We start from the raw sequence: 19,782 nt of genomic DNA on the forward strand, positions 1-19,782 counted from the left end.
TTCAGTCACTTGATCTAACAAGCAGTTTTTGATTAATTCAATAAATTTAAACTACATTCATTTCCAAATACCCATTTTCAAGCAAGTCATATTAATACAACTACAACTTGGAAAACTACATCTTTAATCTGCAGAGTCGATATCTGCTTTAGATATAAAGAATTAATAGTGAGGGAAATAGTCAGAAGAAAAAATAACCACAAATGAAGGCATCTCTATTTCCTAGAAATACTGACTATAAAATAATTAAAAATAATACAGTAAGAAGGACAAAAAATCTAGCATTTAGATGGTGAGAAATTCCAAGCATAAATACAAAAATACAATGACTATTAGTATAGATATATTGTATGCACCATATTAGATTTTCAAAATGTGCTTTTATGAGGGCTTGCATTAAAGTATGTTATCTATAAAGAACAAATGAATGAATAAGTAAATAAATAAATACATAAATAAGAACAAAAGAGTTGACACTAAAATCCCAGTATTAAAATAGGTTAGGGTATTAACTAAGAAAGATTTATCACTTTATATGGATAACAAGGAAAGTCATGACAGATTCTAACAAATTAATGCGTGTTTACAGATTCTGCCATAGCTGTTTCTGTTTACCATCTGCAGAAATTTGGGCTGCAGAGAGAAAAGGTTTACATGACCCTCAGAACCACTGAGCAACTGCCAGTGGGGTCTCTCCTGATTTTAATACCTGCCTTATAGAGCTGATGTTTGAAAATACTGAGATGATTCATCTTTAGGCTGGTCTATCTGCTGTGGAGTTTACTGTTGATACAGAGAAGTTAGGCAAAAAGCTTTACTATTCTTCTTGCTACCGTTTTTACTCCCTAATTCTCCCAAACTGAGATTGCAGTTTCAATCTTCCTGGAACTGCTTCATCCAGGTTCAAAAGCACTGACTGATCTTTGAAAGGAAAACAAAGCAATAGGAAAGAGGGCACTTACTACAACAATCCTCTTTTTTTTTTTTTTTTTTTTCTCACAAGCATCTTTCCAGTTGTCCTTATTCTGTCTCTTTCCTCCTCTCTTGAAGTTAAGTTAAACTACAGGTTTGACATGCCTATCACTTCAAATCCCATAGTTAAAGATTGCATGAGTAAATTTACTTTTAAACCAAATCTGAAACTCTCAGGTTCCATTGCATTACAAAAGAAGACTTGAAAATGTAAAAAATACAGCAATATGTGCAGAAAACCTGAAAGGGGAATTCCGAAACCTGTCACAGTCAGAAAGAGACATAAAGGTGAGTGTGGACCTCACAGCCCTGTGCCTTCTGCCATGTCACGCTCCCAACAGTGCGAGTGGGAGGTGAGAGGCTTCCAAATCTCTCCTCCCTCCTGGACGTACCATGGATGTACATTACTCAGCTCAGTATGTTACTAATTCTATATGCTCCATGGGGGCCAAGCGACAACGACAGGAGGAGATGCCTCTCTGGAGGCAAAATGAAGAGAAATGTCCCCAGCCTAAAGCCTGGCTTGCCCTGAAAGGGTCTTTCAAAAGCCATTGAGTTACACTGCTTGTCTGTGCCATGTAGGCCGTCCATCATGAAGCACTGGAGGCAATGGGCCAGTAACGGGATCATGGGCTGACATGTACGCTCAGTAATACCTCAGTCTCTACAGCATATGAATGTGCGCTTTGCTCAGACAAAGCTTGTTCACCTTAAATGCACTCTCACTTTAAAAAACAAAACGAAACAAAAATGCATGAAAGCTGCATATACTTCAGGCTTTTATTCTTTAGTTTGTTCCTCATTTATGTGGTTCACTATTTAAAGCGTTCAGTCTTTGTGTACACTCAGTATGAACTTATTTGTAAAAATAACGTGTGGTAAATTGGCAGACAAGTACAGTTTAAAATATAGACAATCTGTTGAGTGCTTTAGGAGAGCTGCCATAAGATTTCATTTCTTACATTATAATATGTTTAACATTTTATGCAACATAGTACTTCAAGAAAAGTGGTAAAATTAAACAGTACAGATTCTTTCAAATGCCTTGTAAGGAAGATAGCACAGAGCAGCTGCTAGGGCGCAGCAGGGGTTGGGACTGCCTGGGGACGGAGGCATCGGGGGTATCCTGCAAGGCAGGAGGGCAGGGCCTGGCACCAGGGCCCATCCCACCCCCAACCAAGAGCAGGGCAGCTGGGGGCACGGGGCAGCCCCAGGTCCACAGACATCAGCTCCTGGGGAGCGGGACTGGTTTAGGCTGGGCCAGGCTGTGTGCCTGCAGGTGGGCCCAGCAGAGCCGGGCTGATGCCTGGGCAAGGCCTCACTGTGGGGCCTGCAGCCCGGCCCTGCTGCAACCTGGGGTCCTGAGCCAGGGGCAGGCGGGGGAGACTGGAAAAACAACAGTCATTTGCCACACTCAGAAACTATTGCGGGAGGCAACTTACAGAGTTGTTCAAACTCATGAAAGAAGAGTGAATTAACAATAGTTTTTGACATTAAAAAAATTAACAGACATAAAAAAATGACTCGCCTGAACATCTACTAAGCATTGTAAAATCCAAAGTTAAAGCTAAAGCTAAAACCCTTCAGTACATAGATCCAGAATTTCATCCCAGTCCTTTACACCACACAACATAATGTGTTTGCATTGATGTGATTCTGTATTAAAAAAATATCTCAAGGAAATCAGATTAAACAATAGTCTAACTTTAGTTAAACTCCCTTTAATTTTTAAGGAAGATAAGTGGGCTTTTTTGTTAATAAGTTTATTAGTTAGTTCTTAAATAATAAATGCAAGGGGAAGAGCTTTCCTGGGAATATTTTACTACCCAGAGATTATTTGGCAAAATGGTTGACATATTTCAAGGTCTGCATAAAATGTCTCCATGTATAAGTATATGAATTGCTATTCGTTAGCATTAGACTCCATTGATTTTTATGTTCCCCATGTATAGGTTTCTCTTTTCAGAAAAATATTTTCTATGCCGAATTTGGTTATTTTTTTAATTATTTCCAGGCAAGATGACACTCAAATGTGTTATTTTGTTTGTCTGTTCCATGTGTACCCGTATCAATGAAGATCCATATCTGGGAAGTTCTCAACTTTGTAAGGCCTGATTCACCACGCCACACAAAAGACCCCTTAGCAGGGGAGCTAGGTGTTAGGTGATGAGGTGTCCTGTTGCTTCTGTGAGACTCACAGGAAAATCACAGAATCACAGAATCATCTAGGTTGGAAGAGACCTCCAAGATCACTGAGTCCAACCTCTGACCTAACACTAACAAGTCCTCCACTAAACCATATCCCTAAGCTCTACATCTAAACTTCTTTTAAAGACCTCCAGGGATGGTGACTCAACCACTTCCCTGGACAACCTATTCCAATGCCTAACAACCCTTCCAGTAAAGAATTCTTCCTAGTATCCAACCTAAATCTCCCCTTTAGCCCATTCCCCCTTGTCCTGTAACCAGGCATGTGGACAGTTTGTCTACACCCAGCAGTAGAAGATGCTTTAAAATAAAGCAGGATTTAGCCTAGTATTCTAAAAATGGGTCCATGCAGCATCCTGGGGTGAGGTTTGTCAATACCCATTGAATCCTGCACTTCGTCAGTGCTTTAACCACTGAACATTGAGGTTAGCAGTAGTCATGTTCTTTCATCTTCTCTCTCTCCCTAGCATCATCTTTTAAACACATTTTCTATTTGAGTGGAAAATAACTCATTTTTTAATCACACTATGAATTATAACAGTTGTTTATTCTTTATGAGAATCTTGGTAATATGTTCTCATTGGTTAGCTATGTAACTCTTACTTTGCTGTCTGGTCTTTGAAACCTTTCCTATTCATGAAGAGTGTTTTCTCCTTTGCAAGTTTCATATAAACTTTTTCCTAACATTTGAAAAATGTTTATGTTTTATATTAGTTATCCATCTCAATTAGATTTGCTTTGCTTTTATCTCAGCAAACAAAGATAATCAGAAATGGATTAAGTGAAAGTAAAAGGTAGAGTTGCATTTAAAAAAAATTATTAAGAATTACTAATAGTTGTTAAAGTCATCTTCAGTTATCAGTAATAAACCATAAAAATTCTTACCAAAATAAAACAAATGCTGAAACAACAGGGAAAAAAAAAAAAAAAAAAAAAAACACCTTCAGTACATAAAGAAGTGGTTTAGAAGTAGGATGTGAAGAGAAGATGATTTCTAAGGTGTGTAGAAAATTAATTCTAAAATGGATCTATTGGCTACATTTTCAAGTAACATGTCCTTATTTTCAGACACTGTGGTTAATACTGAAAAGAATACTTAAATAAGATTAGGGGTTTTAATCTTAAATTTCTAGAGAATTCTTACTGCACTGAGACATTGCAGGATTTTTATTTATTTATTTATTTGTTTTAATTTTTGGAGCAGATCTGTTTGTAGGTGTGTATGAGAGTATGTGTGTGCATGAAACGTGTCAAGTCTCCTTCAGCTGTGGGATCTTGAGTTCTGCAAACAATGACTTTTTATTCATCTCTGCTCTTCAGCTTTCTGTTCCTTTCCTTCTTCCGTTAACTAATGGTAGGAGAAGTGTGAAGTTTGTCATGCATACAGATGTTAAGAAATCCTTGCCATGACTGAAAATAGTTTAAAAGTAACAAAATAAATTGCTAGCAGTAATGCACCTAAATAGAAGAAAATATGACTCGTCTAAAGGATAAAACTTATAAATATTGCAAATATGGGAATTTCTCTCTACTACTGATTTTCTACTGTGAATTTTTATTCAGATAATTGAAATAAATTATTTTTAGAAAAAATATTTTTATATTTTTCATTAAATGTTATGACCATTGAGTAGCACTAAAAATTATAAGCAAAAGTAACATATTTGACAATAACGTATTATACCAAGTATGCTCTTGACTGGCTTACCTTTTGTCTTAAATAATCCATAACAGTCTAACATACAGACAGCAAAACAAAGAGTAGGCTCAACATTACTGACTTTTAATGTAAATTTTAACTTGTATTGTTTCATGTTTAATGACACATTAAACGTGTAAAGGGGAGGGGAGGGGAGGGGAGGGGAGGACCCATAATGCAGCAGTAAGAAACAGCCAGTATATATTTATGGTAAAGCTAAAAAAATGTCTTGGTAGAGGAAGATTTAAAATCAGATTGCAAATTTTTGGAGTGTAAGAACATGAGTTATTGATTTCAAAAAAAGTGATTAAAAACGTTATTTTCCATATCCGCGATGGAGATTTGCCAGCCTTAATGCAGCTCCATAAAAAGCTTAGCATTCTTTGTAACTTCTTGCACACAGCAATGAACAAGAGCAGACACTGGGAAGCAGTGCAGGAATCTCCTAAAATATTGACTTTGTCTATTGACAGAAAAAGTCATTGTTCTGTCAGAAACTGATAACCTTATTAAGTTTTTGCCTAGCACCAGAAGCTTCTGTTCTCTTAACTGCACCAAAGCGGAAGAGGACATGCTTTGGCTACAGATGAAAGTGAATGGTTGAAAGGTGAGAAAACGTTTTTAAAGCTGGAGTAACATGAAACTGGTCAATTTTTGTGAAAATCTGTTTAACACCCTTATAACACCCTTATTACAAAGTGTTGTTATATTCAAGGAGCATAACTGTCAAACCCCAAACTTTAACTAATCTAGATTACAGACACCCAAAAAAAAATTAAAAAAATAAAATAAAAAAATTGAACAAACCTAAACCATGACATATTTGAAATTGCTGAGATTAAGAACTTCTCTCAAAATTCCATATTTCAGTGCTTAAAATCTAGAATGAGGAGTAGTGTGTAAATTTTGACTTTCTCAGAGTAACCTGTCTGGCTGGGGAACCATACTGCCCTGTAGTACTTGCAGTTACCTGATATATACTGCAGTACTTGCAGTTACCTGATCACAGAAGGATTTTAATCCTGACAAATATCGTTTCTCTAGCAAAACTGAAAGATTCATGAAAGTCTAAGTAGCTGAACCTATCTCACTGATGTTACACAGAGATGGAGTTTACTGGCAATCTAGTGGATGGAAACTTTAATTTGTATTCTGCTTTGTATGAGCTTAGTGTAAAGAGGTTTTATTTATTTATGTGTAAAATATTCAGACAACCCCTGAAACACCTGTGAGATACCTCACCATGGTGGCATTTTCAGATGGACAGGCTGGCCCTTCCCTTTTTATCTTTTCCAAGGTTGTGATGGAGCAAGAATCCTGGGGTGGAGAGTAGACTTACAGTGTCAGTTAGTTTGTCATAACACAGGTTGTGATGGGAGATTGCCAATGATGGTAAAGATTGGATTGTTTCATAATGATAAGGTCTTTCATCAGCATCAGTTACAGCTCATACTACTCTTCACTGATTCCTCTTGTCAACATCTACTTTGTGATCCTCATGCTTCACTTCAGAATTACTTCCTCCTTCTTTCACACACTATGTGATGATGTGGATTATAAATTGTATGACCTTTAACAAATGCATTATGACCACAAACTTTAAAATGTTTCTAAAATCATGACACATTGTTTCTTGATCACAGTTGCTATTTTGAGAGTCGGTATGATTTTCATCCCAGTGTATGAAAAGGAGGCTCCTTAGCTGAGTAATATGCATAAGATGTAATATTCTCTCAAACATACATGGATTTCAGTGACTCTTTAAGACATCACTGCTACCTATTCATATCTACTCCATGCCATTGACAAAGACCAATTAAGAGAAATATGTAAAGAAACTCCAAACCAGACAAAAGAAAGCTTATGTCACAAATAGGATAATACTTTTCTTGGCTTCATGCAGCTCATTGCTTGTATGTATATGTTAAAAATAATTAAAAATAATAATTAAATTGTAGTCTGAGAATCTGATAGCATAGCTAACTCCTCTCATTACAGCCAAATGCCACTTTTATTTTTTTGTCATGGTATCCATGGTAAAGTGAAAATTTTTATTACACCTTAAGTATTTCAGTAGCAGACAATTAAATTGTTTACTCACCTTGTATGTGATGTTAGTTGCCAGCAATACTTCAACCAAGTAACATGACACAGTGAAAAACAAGTGGAATGCCGGCTCTTACAAAATGTTCTCAATCATTTCCTGTCAGATCACATAAACTTCACCTTCACCTTTCCGGTCTTATACGTGAGTATGTGAGTAACTGGAATTTTCAAGTGGGTCTTCACCAGTCCTTAAATCGTATCTCCAGAAAAAAACATCCTGAAGGAGTGTAGTATGACCAGAAGAGTCTGATCCAATCAAACTCTCCTTAAACTGGAAATAGAGCCTGCTCTGCAGATCAGACTGAGAGAGATAAAAGCTGACTTTTCCCAGGTGAGGACTTTAGGCTGTACTGAAAGGTGCTAACTATGCTATCAAGTTCTCAAGCTTCTGTTTTATTGATCTTTAGTTGGCTTTGAGCAATTTACATCTAAGCTAAAATTATGTCTCTGTTCTAAACTTTCCCCTCACCCCACCACGTAGCTGCAGTGGGACTTTTTTAAAGTTACCATGATGAATTTTGAGGCCACATGTGGGATGTTTTTTTGTGGAAGAACAGATATATGAGAGTCTTCTGGTAAAACACAGTAATCAAGTTATGTCAGGTAAAACCTGCAGCTGAAATAGGTAAGAAATTGAAAATGAGGAAATACAGAGAAACCCTTAAAGCTATGATAATATGCAGAGAACCTTTGGGAAATAAGCATGAATGTAATTGTAATGTACAATTGGAATTATAACTCCAATTACATTGGAATGTAATTTATTCACACAATATTACATTTCTTTTTTCCAGTCTCAGTCAAGATCCACTGAACTTTATTTTTGCCTCTTCTCTTAGTCTCTAATGGCTTCTTGATCAAGCGAAGACTCTCTCTAAACCTTGCTGCTTTTTTCTTCCAACATAACATTTCTAACAGATTCTCTTTTCTCTGTCTTAATCTAAAAATCTTATGCAGGACTTCATCATGCTGTAGTAGTTGTTGCCAGGCTTTAACAAATAAAGTGTTGCATTATCAATATTATTCAAAACAAGGCTTCAGGAATCACTTTCTCACCCTGATGTTTTGATCACATCACATATCTTTGCAGCCATTATTACCCCTCACTTCACACCATATGTTTTGAAAGTGAAGGCAAATCTTTCCCAAGTTGCTTGCTCATTCCCTATATAATCAGTTATTCCTTGAGAGTACAATGGTGTAGGTTCCCTCTTTCAGCCTGTTCAAAGAAAAAGATTTCATCAGCCTCCACTTTCTCTTTGTGGGAGACAGCGTGTGAGAAAGACCCATGGCTAGACTTACACAGGGCAGGAAGTCAGCTTTCAGACAGGTCTTTAAAATATTCTTTCCATGATATGATATATATATATATATATATGTATGTATATAACCTGGTGGATGGTAAGGAGGACTTCTTAGATAATAAAGAGTGTAGTCTCACTGTACTCTTCCTACCTGTCTTTACCAACTTAATTTGTCTCATGTAAGTTCACGTGCTCAATACTAGATAAAATAGTGCGAGTTGACAGACTAAGCAATTCATACTTTTGGGGCAATTAATAGATTTAGTTGGTATAGGCAAAATTTGTTTAAGCAAAACTATGTTTTGGAGACCTGATGGTCAAATTCCCCTTAAGGGAAGACAAATCTCATAATTTAATAGTACATTCAGTCCTTTTCCCTAATAGAGTTTCCACAAGATATATCATTATGCTCTCATGCTCTTAAGCTCTTGATCAAAATTATCCATGCAGTAAGCTTTACCAAAAGATGCCCTCTACTATAGGGAGCATTCCCTTATTATGACAAAGCCCAAAGGCCTTGATCCGTGCTGGCGTTCTTCCCTTCCCGTCACTTTCCATTTACTGAGTGTTTCCTTCTTCTATCTCATTGACATGAAAAGCCTACAGGCTTGAATACAAGGAGGCTCCTGTTTAAATTGGTACCACAAAGCACAGGTAATAATTGGCTGCTTCTGCACTATGCAGCAACCTCAGCACTGTGAAACATGATACTAAAGCCACTTATTCATCTGTAAATCTGGCAACAGAGAAGCTAAGGGCAGGAGGTCATTTAGGACAACACTATGAGTAGCAGTAATAGACTTTATGTGCTGGGTTTTTGCTTTAACAATTGAAAGGCAGTAGAGAGGATGACCCTGAGGAGCTAAGGGACCAACAGGCCCCCAAGGTATACCACAGATGTTTATAAATCTAATGACGATGAAAGAAGTCTGCCTGTTATACGGCTCTGCAAATAGCTACCTCTGTGGAACACGGACTGGAATCTTTTCTAAGCTAAATGCTGAAAACAACCAGCTTGGGTGAGCAAGGACATTGAGCTCAACTCTCCCATATGGCTGGCAAATGGTTTAATCAATAAGTTGCTGTTTGAAAGACGGAAAAGAAGGAAGGATGTCATCAATGTCACTCACTTTAATCAATACTTCAAAGAAAAGAGTGATATGTCCAGCATACAGATCCTGTTCTAAAAATAAATAAATAAATAATGACAGTGTTGAGTTCTAGGGAGTTTAAAGCTGAGAATCATGATCTGGCATCCGGCCATTACCTTATTGCACACAAGGTAATGTGTTTCAACCCTGGAGAAAGGTGGAGGGGGTGGAGGGACAATCAGATATGCCCTTCTTTGAAGTAGTTCAGCCAGGTTAGGTGGATCTCTCCTGAACATGCCTGCTCTCTTGAGAGCCTTCAGAGCTGCTTAGTTTTTCCTTCCTCACCTAAAGCAAACTTCAGAGTTGTGAGACCCATATTTGCAATTCTCTGATGGACGACAGATCCTGCTTGCAGGTACAGTGTGTAAAGCCTTATGTTAGGTCTAACGGTATGTACGCTGCAGATGAATTAAATCAATATAAAAGACTGGAATGGACAAGGACAGTGGCAAAAAGGTACCCAGAACAGTGGCACAGCTGGGAGAGACATTTTACGCTGGCCATTTGAACCCATGCATTGTGCTTGAAAGGCCATGTTCTTGAAACAAACTCTGGTATGGCACCGCTACTTCCTTTGCACTTGTTCTTCATCTCCATGTTGGCAACTATTCCCAGATATTTGCCTTCTATGGTACATTTGTATCCCCTGTGTATTTCTGTTTTATACAATCCAGTGTCAGGAACACAAGCAATAGCGTAGGCCAGACCTGCTGCTGAGTGACCGCAGCCTGGACAGGCTGTGTGGCTCCCTCCCCTCGGCTCCACTTTTCTAAGGTGGATGAGGTGAAGTTGGACTTCTGAAGCAACATAATCAATCCTGTGTGGAATATATATATATATATATACATGTGAAATATTTGGGGCAAGAATTAAGTTTGAGTAGTGGTTACAACGCCCTCAAACCGTGAGGAACTCAATTTCAAACCGACACCTTGAAAACCTCGATTTTAAATCGTTTTCTGGTACTCCTGTATTACGCTCCCCATTGAGGGACAACAAGCACTAACGAGCAGCAACGAGCACCAAAGGGCGTCAAGGGGCGACAAGGGGGCTCCTTCACAGAGCCGGGCGGCTGCAGAGGGCCGGGGGCACCAACGGCCGGGCACGCGCCCCCGCCCCGCCCCTTCCTGACGGCCGCGGGGAGCGGTCGCGCTGAGAGGACGCGAGGAGGCGAGGAGGCGTCGCTCTCCGGCTAGGATGGCGCCCTCGTGTCATTTTCTTAATATATATTATATATATATATGTGTATATATATATTAAAAAAAAAAAAAAAAAAAAAAAAAAGAAGTGGGCGTGACGGAACTAGCGCCGCGCGAGCCGCGAAGCACCGGCAGCAGCCTCCGGGGAGCCGCGTGCGTGAGGCAGGGGCAGCAGACGCGATTACTTCAGAATTTATTTAAGGACTGGTGGAAACCACTGCGGCGGCTTCCAGGGGAAGTCCCCGCCGACGAGGAGCGCGCTCAGCCCAGCGGCGCCCGCAGCCGCCCTCCTTCCCTCCGTCCCTCCCTCTCTCCGCCGCCCCCGGCCATCGCCCGCTCCCGCCCGCGGCAGTGCCTCACGCCCAGGCTGCGGGCCCGGGGGCCGCTTGCCCACGCCTGGCATTTCCAAGTGCGCAACGTTAATTCCGTGCCGGGGCTGCTGGGCTGTGGCAGATACTCCTTCCTGCTGCTTTGTCGCGGTGGGAGCGCAGCAGATGGCACGGTTTAAACACCACACACCCGACTAGACGAGATGTGCAGCCCGCCAAGCGCTCGCTGTGGAGGAGCCCCGTGTGCCGCCCGGCTTTTTACACGCGTCGCCCGGCACTGGGGACACCGGGCAGCCGGTGGGCGGCAGCGATGGGGGCTCCTGCCGTGGGGACATGGCATGCCGTGGGGCTTGCTTTACGTGGGGGCTGGCTTGCCGTGGGGGCTTGCCCGCCGTGGGTGGCTCTGCCGGCCTTCGCTGCCGCGGCTGCCGCCCCGTAGCGCCCAGCTCAGCCCCGACACGGTGCCTGCCGGGCGGCGGCGGGCAGCGGCAGAGGGTTTCTCGCTGTAGAGCAGAAAGCCGCGGTCGCTTTTCATCACGCAGTCGTGCGTGCGTGTGGACCTCAGTCACGCGCGGAGGAAGAATTAGCCTGGGAGGTACTGAAGGACCAGGGGAGCCGGAGAGCACTCGGTTAAGTTTAACAAAAGATGAGAAATAAAAGAAAGATGCTTTCGCCCTGGCCCCTCCCCCCTGTAATATCTTGCCTCCAGCTGCAAAGATGCTGTTGCTTGAAAGGGGCTGCTGGAGCTTTAAGAGCCGCTCCCCCCCCTCCTGCTCCTGACAATGGTCTGAGCCGAGCTCTGCTTCTCAAAGCAAAATTTGTAATATGCCATTTTTCCTATGGATGCTTCTCCTCTTGGCTGCTGACGAAGTGACCGAAGAAAATGCCGAGGTGCCAAGCAGCCAGTCTTGCCGGAGGACGAGTGCGGGGGCTTGGGGTTTCTCGGAGCAACGCCTGTGTCACCATTGCTAGGAAGATGCTCCAGGAGTGCTCGGCTGTGTGAGTCCCCGCTCGAAGCCGGTGGAGACTGCGGTTGTTATTGATCAAGTGAAATAGCAGACGCCGAAATAAAAGCCACTAGGTACTGAACCCTCTATTTCTGAGTTAGACCTTCCCTCCTTAGCCCTGACATCCTCTGGGAGGTGAGGTGCAAAAGCAAAATCTTGCAATTTGCCTCTTGCTGTAGTGTGCGTTGTATTATTTAAATGTGTTTCTCTAATGGGAGTTGGGACTTGGGGAATTTCAGAGTAAAAATCATGAAGCCAACTTCTTTTCTGTTGATGTGATTGAGGGAGATATGACACAAAAAACAAATAGTTGGAATGAGTCCTTTTTTTAAGGTACTGTTGTTGATCGCCCCTCCTGTGTAGAAGTGCAGGATGCTTCTGTTAAAGGTGATATCATAGTTTAGTGATGACTGGCAGGTAAGGAGTTAACTAGGAGGAGGAATATGCGTGTAATGCAACTCAGACAATAGGAAGGATTTTCCTTATGGAATTACACTATGCTGCTTTAGAGCAATCTTGCTGAGAGCATTTGAAAAGACATAATCGTGGAAAGAAATGGTTTTATTAGCCACTGTATCTGTTTAACAATTTGAAAAAAAAAATAGCTTGTAAATGCAAAATATCCAGAATGATCCAATGAAATGAGTTTTCAAGCTGATGTCACTATGGACCGGCTAGAATATATGGTAGTTAGATTTCTACTTCTCTTTCCTGCAGCAAAATTATAAGTAACTTGAAATGACTCCTCAACCTTGGTGTGCAAATCAAGCAGCTGAATATACAAAAACAAACAAACAAAAAAAAACACCCAGCTTTTAAAACCAATTATGGAGAAAAAGGTGAAGCAATAAAATTAGATGTACATCTAAGGTGGTAGCCTTCAAGGTGAGCAAAATGAATGGTTGCCTAAGAGCCTTTGTCAGGCAGTAGCCAAGTATTATTCTGTCTTCTTATTCTCAGAGCTTGCACAAGTGGAAGAAGTCCAGCTGGTAAATTACTCCCAGGCTACATGCAAATGTAGAGATGTTTGTTATAGCATTCTTTTTTTATTTATTTTATTTTTTTTAAAAAAAGGAATTCCCAGACTCTTGGACAAACGAGATAAGAGTAGATGTCAAATAGGGTGGGGTCCAATTGAGAAGATTACAACTTTGTAATTTTCCACCTTTACAGCTTATATACCACAGATAATTCAAGTAGTTTTAGGAAAAGTCAGTATCGGGGATGCACTTTCAAACCTGATCCATACATGATTATCAGCATCTGTAGATAGATCATACATGAGGATTGCTATTAATTTAGTTAGCAATGCCTTATATAACAACTCTAACTAAGGGTGGGCATACACTATACTGTTTGGTGCAAATTTTGCCCATTCACTCATCTGAAGGTCTAAACTGAGCTTCAGAATTCCTAATTGAACTAATATTCAGTTCATTCCTAATGGAGACATCATGCAGCTAACAGTATAGATTAGTTTTGACATTTTTTCATACAAGCTGAAAAATCTTTAATGCAATGACAGTGAACCACATTCTTTCCCCTCACTCATTTTAAACAGTGGTTGCTTTTTGTCAGTTGAATGCTTTGTGATTAGAGAGAAATTTTGGTCATGATTTCTCATAATATTGTAGGCTCTAGTCCAATAACATCCAGCATGCTCACTTAGCAAGTGTAACATACATTTGTGTTCTTTATGCTCCTCTTTGGAGGTAGTAAAATGACAGGAGCTTGATGTCTTGCCTATATTAGTGACTTCCAACCATCTGTATAAACATATCCAAACCCACTGAAGTCCATGATAGAATTGTCATGAACTTAAGCAGATGGGTTTCATGTAAATGACTGGAGGAAACACTGAAGTAGGAACCAGTCTGCCTGGAAAGAATAGATTTTTCCATAATTTCTGTAGTAGATACACAGTGGATGAGGAAGAGTGTGTATTTAAAGAAGAGTGTGTATTGAGAGAACTTTAACATGCTGCTTCACAGGCTGCCATTGTGTATGCATGGCTGTGATACCTGAGCACTTCAGGTCTACTTCTGTTTCTAAGTAGAAGAATTCCATGGTTATTACATTCCTTAACTGTCAGTCTCTTTCTAGGAAGATGTGTGGATTTTAAGGGAAGCAGTAATTTGTCTGTATCCTACTTCTTCTTCAAATGCCCTCAGAAGGGGGTGAGATGGTTGTAAGGTGCTGCATGGGTTCAGTATCTGTTGAAGTTTGTGAGAGTTGTGGGCACTTCATGTGCTTCCTGGGCAAGGGAGTTGTCATATCAGCTCTGTGCCTTCAGATGAACCTAAGAGAGTGTGTACTAATGGTAAAATGCTGGTGACTTAAAATAAATATATTGCATTGAGGGATTGTTTTACTTGCATTTAGAATACATGGTAAAAAAGGTAAATGTTTTACTGCAGAGATACCAACTTCAGTGTCAGTGGAGTTTTTGTTTTTCTTTTTAAAGAAAAACACATTTGAAAAGTCTTACGGTTGACTTGGATCATTCAAGCATAGTTTAAGCTATATTACTACAGGGCAAGTCAGCCTTTTTTTTCTGGGGAGGTAACACAATTTCTTTTTTTTTCTTTCCATTGAATAAAGAGGTATGTAATGCATATTTAGGTATTAATGAGGCATCTGTCATCCCTTCCCTCCACTTCTTCCTTTTCTTTGCAGTCCTGGCTGTATGGGAAGTGTTGCAGAGAATAATGTACACAGAGACTTATCTGGTTTTCATTGACACCTGTAGTCTTGAAGATACGGGACAGAGGTGTTTAATCCACCACTAGCAGTTCCTGCACATCCACTGAAACAAATTCCAACTTCCTCAATGTTCTTTGTGGGACGGTCATATTCCCTCAGGTGTGCCGTCATTCATACCCTGACAGAGACAGATAGCTGTCTGGCCTGTTCCTCGCCTACTCTTGAGGAACAGGATGCTTAATGAAGGTTTTCCTCAGCCCTTTCCCTTCCTCCCCCAAATCCTTTTCTGGCTCAATTTTCCGGGGGCAACAACCCAGGGTTCTCCTCGAGTATCACAGAGCTGTATGGACTTGCTAAATGATTTGAGGTATCAAGCTAGGAAATCAACCTGGATGCCTGAAGTAGTCTTTCTTAATCTTTTTTTTTTTCTTCCTTTAATATAAGTAGAGTCTTCGTACAGAAGACCTTAGTAAATAACTTCAGTGGGAATTTACTGACTCTGAAAAGCTGACTCCTGATAGCTGATTCCAAATTTCTGAGTTTATTCTATTTAACACCGAGCATTTTTTTTTTAAAGAAAGAATGGTGTTAGGAAGTTGTTTGTTTGTTTGTTTCCCTGATGAAAATATGCGTCAATATTTTAATTTCTCTTTAATGGAGTCGTCAGAAAACTTCCTAAATGTACTATCTCATGTCCTTACTTATATTGTAAATATTGATTTGATATTCTGACCTCAAATAAGAACAACTTTAGTGTTTGAATTCTGGGGGAAAAAAATATTTATTTACTGTTTCTTCTTCTGTGATTCAAGAAAGAGCATATACCAATTAACTACTATCATTCTTTACATAGGTGTTCCCCTGCCAAGCTAGGCTTCAACAGCTTTTCAATCTTTATTCCAAAAATATTTTTTTTTGTTACTTGCTTTACTGTGATTCACTGGGTAGCTGAAAAATGTAAAGCATTAAACTATTTTTTCAAACTTTTGTTTGAGGCATTTGAATGATAAGTAAGAGAGAAGGCAAGTAGAGTCTTTAAAAATTGAGCCATAAGACTTTTCTAACTCTAAGTTTAAAATTTTCTAAGACATGGCAATTTATTATCCAGTGATAAATCAGTGATAATTTTTTATTCTTCTTGTGTATGTTTTCCGACAAAAAGCAATTACCTGTATTTCTTTTTTTTTTTTTTTTTTTTTTTTTAATGTGACCATGCTCATGAATACAATGAGGTGAGCCACAATGTGGGGTTGTTAGGTTGTTGTTAGCTGTTGTTGTTGTTGTGTGTTTAGATTTATTTCAAATTTCCCTTCAGCCTCATTTAAGTGTATATTAAATTTCAGAATATCTGTGGTAAACAAGTAAAGTCTTTGAACTTAAAGCTATCTCCAGAAACATGGAATTATTCAGTGTGGAAGGGACCTGTGGAGGTCATTTGTGCCAACTGCTTGCTCAGTGCAGGGCCAATGCCAGAATAATATCGGGTTGCTCAGAGTAAGTTTGGACAATAAAAGAAAATTCAGTGATTATTTTACATTTCTGAAGTTTGAGGCAGAGATTTATACACACCAGTTTTGCTTCTATTTCATCCAAGTACCTGAAAATTGTAACACAAGTTACCTTGCAACTTGGAATTGTGGCAATGCAATCCAAGTGTTCTGTTGCAAGCTTCAGAGAAGGGATTCTGATGCTTCATGCACATTGCTGTTTCTTTTTGCTCATCCCTCGTTTACTGTAATTGTCAGCTCTGAATTCTTTTTCACTAACAGGACTCATCAAAGATATGTAATGTTAATTGCCTTGTAGTAGTTGATAGGAATGTATTGATTATTAAAAGGAATATTACCCTGGGTAATAACAAAAATCTTAATACATCAGCTGGCACATACAGACCAAATGGAGGCATTAAAATACATACAGAGTCTAGATAAACTTATTTTTATGTCTGAATTTCAGTGAGAACATGAACTTGAATGAGAAACTAACGACCTATTACGTTGTACAAAAAAAAATAAATAAAATAAAAATCAGAAATGTGGAGAGCTGGAAAACTCAATCTTTTGGGGCTATCTCTGGCTGTACAATTATATGCAGCCAGTAGAACAGCAAGGGAACAGGAGTTCAAAACATTGGCTGATAATCACAAAAAGAAAACAAGAAATAGCCAGGTGTCAGTTTATAACTATATTTAGTCTATTCAAAAGTTCTGGGTTAGAAAATCAAGACCTATCAGCCTAACCAGTCTTTGAAGCAGTTAAGAGTGGTGGTGGAAAAGGGAGTTTACCCATGGTCCCTATTTTAACCTCCTGAGTTCTGTTCTGAGTGGAATCTACATGGATTAACATAAACTATATACTTGAGACAAATATCTACTGGACATGTATGGATCTGTTCTTCCTGAACTGTATCTAGATCCAGTAAGTCTGGCATGCATCTGACCTATTAAAAAAAAAAAAAAAAAAAAAAAAAAAAAAAAGATGATGTCTGCATATGTAGTGAAATGTATAAGATATATCAAAACTTCTGTAAACTCGGAGATCAGGCACAAAAATGCATGTGGCACCTTAGGTCTAAAACATAATAGAAGTGGAACTCCCAGTTTTTCTGAGCCTTTAAGAACTTCAGCTTTGAATGTGGCTGTGTCTTCCCCAGAATACAGTTGAATAAGGCATATATTTTTCACAGAAATAATTACTATTGTTGGTTATTTTACTAGAGAAATCACTTTAAGGGTTTAATGTTGGAAATCTTTCTAAAGATACACTTTAGCCTAACACAGATTTATAGTCTGTGATTAGTGGGTCAAGAGTAGTTATAGTGATGCCTTTTGATTTCAGTCTATGAAATATTTCAGTTGATTATGTTATGAAACCAGAATAGAAAATTGGTGGGGTTTAGGGTTCTTTAATCACCAGCTTCAGGTTTAAAATTTAAAATTACTTAGATGGGGAATCAAAAGTTTCCCGCTTTCCCAATTGGAAATTTAAAAATATAATTACAACTACTCAGGGTGGGACCACATAAACAATCAGACCTAACTGTTCAGAGTAATACTATTTTTATTTTATGTTTTAATGTAAATTGCACAGTTGTTTCCATCTGCATTGTGTTAGCTTGTATCTTTCTGTGCTTTTGTTGTGTGCAAACTAAATTCTTTTCAGCTATAATTAACCTGGAAGCTTGCTCTTAAATGTAATGCCCTGACCCCATGTGTGAACCACATCATCATCTGGTTAACCATGGGTTGGCTAATACTTGTGCACCATCAGAAGACTCTGGAAACTTCAAGAATTCATACAACTCCCTGATGTGATTCACTTGCTGTATAAAGAACCAAATGCATATGAGCCTCAGCTATTCGTCCTCAGCTGCCAATCTTTTACTAGTAAATTGTGATCAGTCTGTTTGCTGACACTTCCTCCTCAATTTACTTTTGTCAGTTTAATGTCCTTTCTCTGCTTTACCTGCCCTGTCTTTTGTTGCAGCTGCCCTCACTGAACCTTGCTTTTATTTTTTACTCTTTTTTTTTTTCATGCCTTAAAAATTCTTCAAATATTCACAGTATTTTGATTCCTTTCTTCTATCAAGCAGAAAATTTATAAAGGGTGCAATAAGGTCCTGGGGAAATGGCTCTGTTCTTAAACATGTGCTGGAAGAAGGCCAGCATTTCATGGGAACAGTGTTAAATGGTGGCAGCCTCAGGACATTGAAAGCATCCCATCTGCTGGCAGGTATGAGAGTGATAAATGCCAGATAACGTTTTAAAAAAAGGGGGGAGGGAGGAAAAGATTTTTTTTATATTTTTTTTTCTAAAGGCAAGAAGACAAATCATTGTAATTTGGGCAGCACTGCATATATTTCTTTCATGAAAAGTTGCAAGAAATCTTTGTTTAGGAGCCCCATAATAGACCTGCAATTAACTGAAATTTTGCTTCTGTTTTCTGGGTTGATGACCCAGAAGAACCCTGATGAATTGGATTTCCTTCAGAGTTGTTCCAGTGTTCCCACTGTTGCCTCCCAGAAAAGACCCATGTGAGGACAGGCAGGATTCCCCTTTTACCTGCTTCTCACCACTGCAAGTGTCAACACATCCTTTCTGTCACACCCTGCCAGCTCTCCCGATCTGGCCCAGCTTAGCTTCCAGCTTTTCTATATTTCTCTCTAAGCTGAGCATGGGGAAAGGATGCATGTGGTTCCAACGGAACAATGGCATTGATCTCCAAACAGTGAGAAAGCAATGTACCTCACCCATCTTAATGCAGGAACTGCTGTACCTTTTAAAGATTCTCCAGGGGCTGTGAGCTGTGGGAGAAAACTTCCAAATAGCAACTGCCTACATCAGGATCTGCTCACCTGCTCCCTGCCTCCTCTGCGGTCTTACTCACAGCCCAAGTTAGTTACTTGTGCCATGTCAGGATAATGCAGCCCAGGCTTTCAAAATAAATACAGTGCTTCATCTACCCCCCTCCCTGAATGCAGCAGCTTGCAGAGAGAAGGCGTGTCAAGAACAGTCAACGTGTGGTTTCCATGGCTGTCCCACAATACATGTGACTTCTCACATCCCCTTAATGACTATAGGAGGAGATTTTATTTCTATTTTGAGAAAGGTGCTAAGGTGGCAACAGTTGTCTGCATAGAGGTTTCCCTACCTGTTCTCCTCAACACAGCAATGTTGAAAAAGTGTGAAAAATTGCACTACCACGTTCATTCTACCACTGCATATGAGCAGTGGTTGTGCATACCCTGACATTCAGACCATAAACCTCATCTGCACGTGCAGGACATTGGATCGTCATTCAGAGTACACCTGTGAGAATCCCCTGAGGCAATAAATGTGCCCCGTGAGATGCTGATGTGTCATCATGAGGTGGGAAAAGTTCAGTGACTGTCTGAATTACTGCCTTTGACCTTTTCTTGAAGAATGGGCATGCCGAGACTTTAGTCTCTGGCCACCCGGTACATCCTGGAAAGGTGTAAACTGAGAAAGTGGCAGATGGCCTTGGATGTTTTATCCCTCCCTTTGCTCACTGTCAACTTGGCCGTCCCAGACTGGTTAGCCACAGGTGGCACCTGGGTGGAGGCACTCCAGAAAGTGATGGCCACT

General features: G+C 39.8%; 1 protein-coding gene across 10 annotated transcripts in view; it reads left to right on the forward strand.

The window, feature by feature from the left end:
• Positions 1 to 11,739: 11,739 nt before the first annotated feature.
• The window catches only part of PPFIA2 (PTPRF interacting protein alpha 2), a 329,918-nt gene continuing 321,875 nt past the window's right edge, over positions 11,740 to 19,782 (forward strand). For 2 of the 10 annotated variants that reach the window (XM_035338451.1, XM_035338479.1), the window contains exon 1: positions 11,741 to 12,049. The gene's annotated coding sequence lies outside the window, so the exon portion shown is untranslated. Of the gene's footprint in view, positions 12,111 to 19,782 lie in introns of all 10 variants that reach the window. The other 8 variants (XM_035338488.1, XM_035338517.1, XM_035338469.1 and 5 more) reach the window with 5 other exon arrangements.

Source organism: Oxyura jamaicensis, chromosome 1 (assembly GCF_011077185.1).
Source record: "Oxyura jamaicensis isolate SHBP4307 breed ruddy duck chromosome 1, BPBGC_Ojam_1.0, whole genome shotgun sequence".
NCBI classification, from domain to species: domain Eukaryota; kingdom Metazoa; phylum Chordata; class Aves; order Anseriformes; family Anatidae; genus Oxyura; species Oxyura jamaicensis.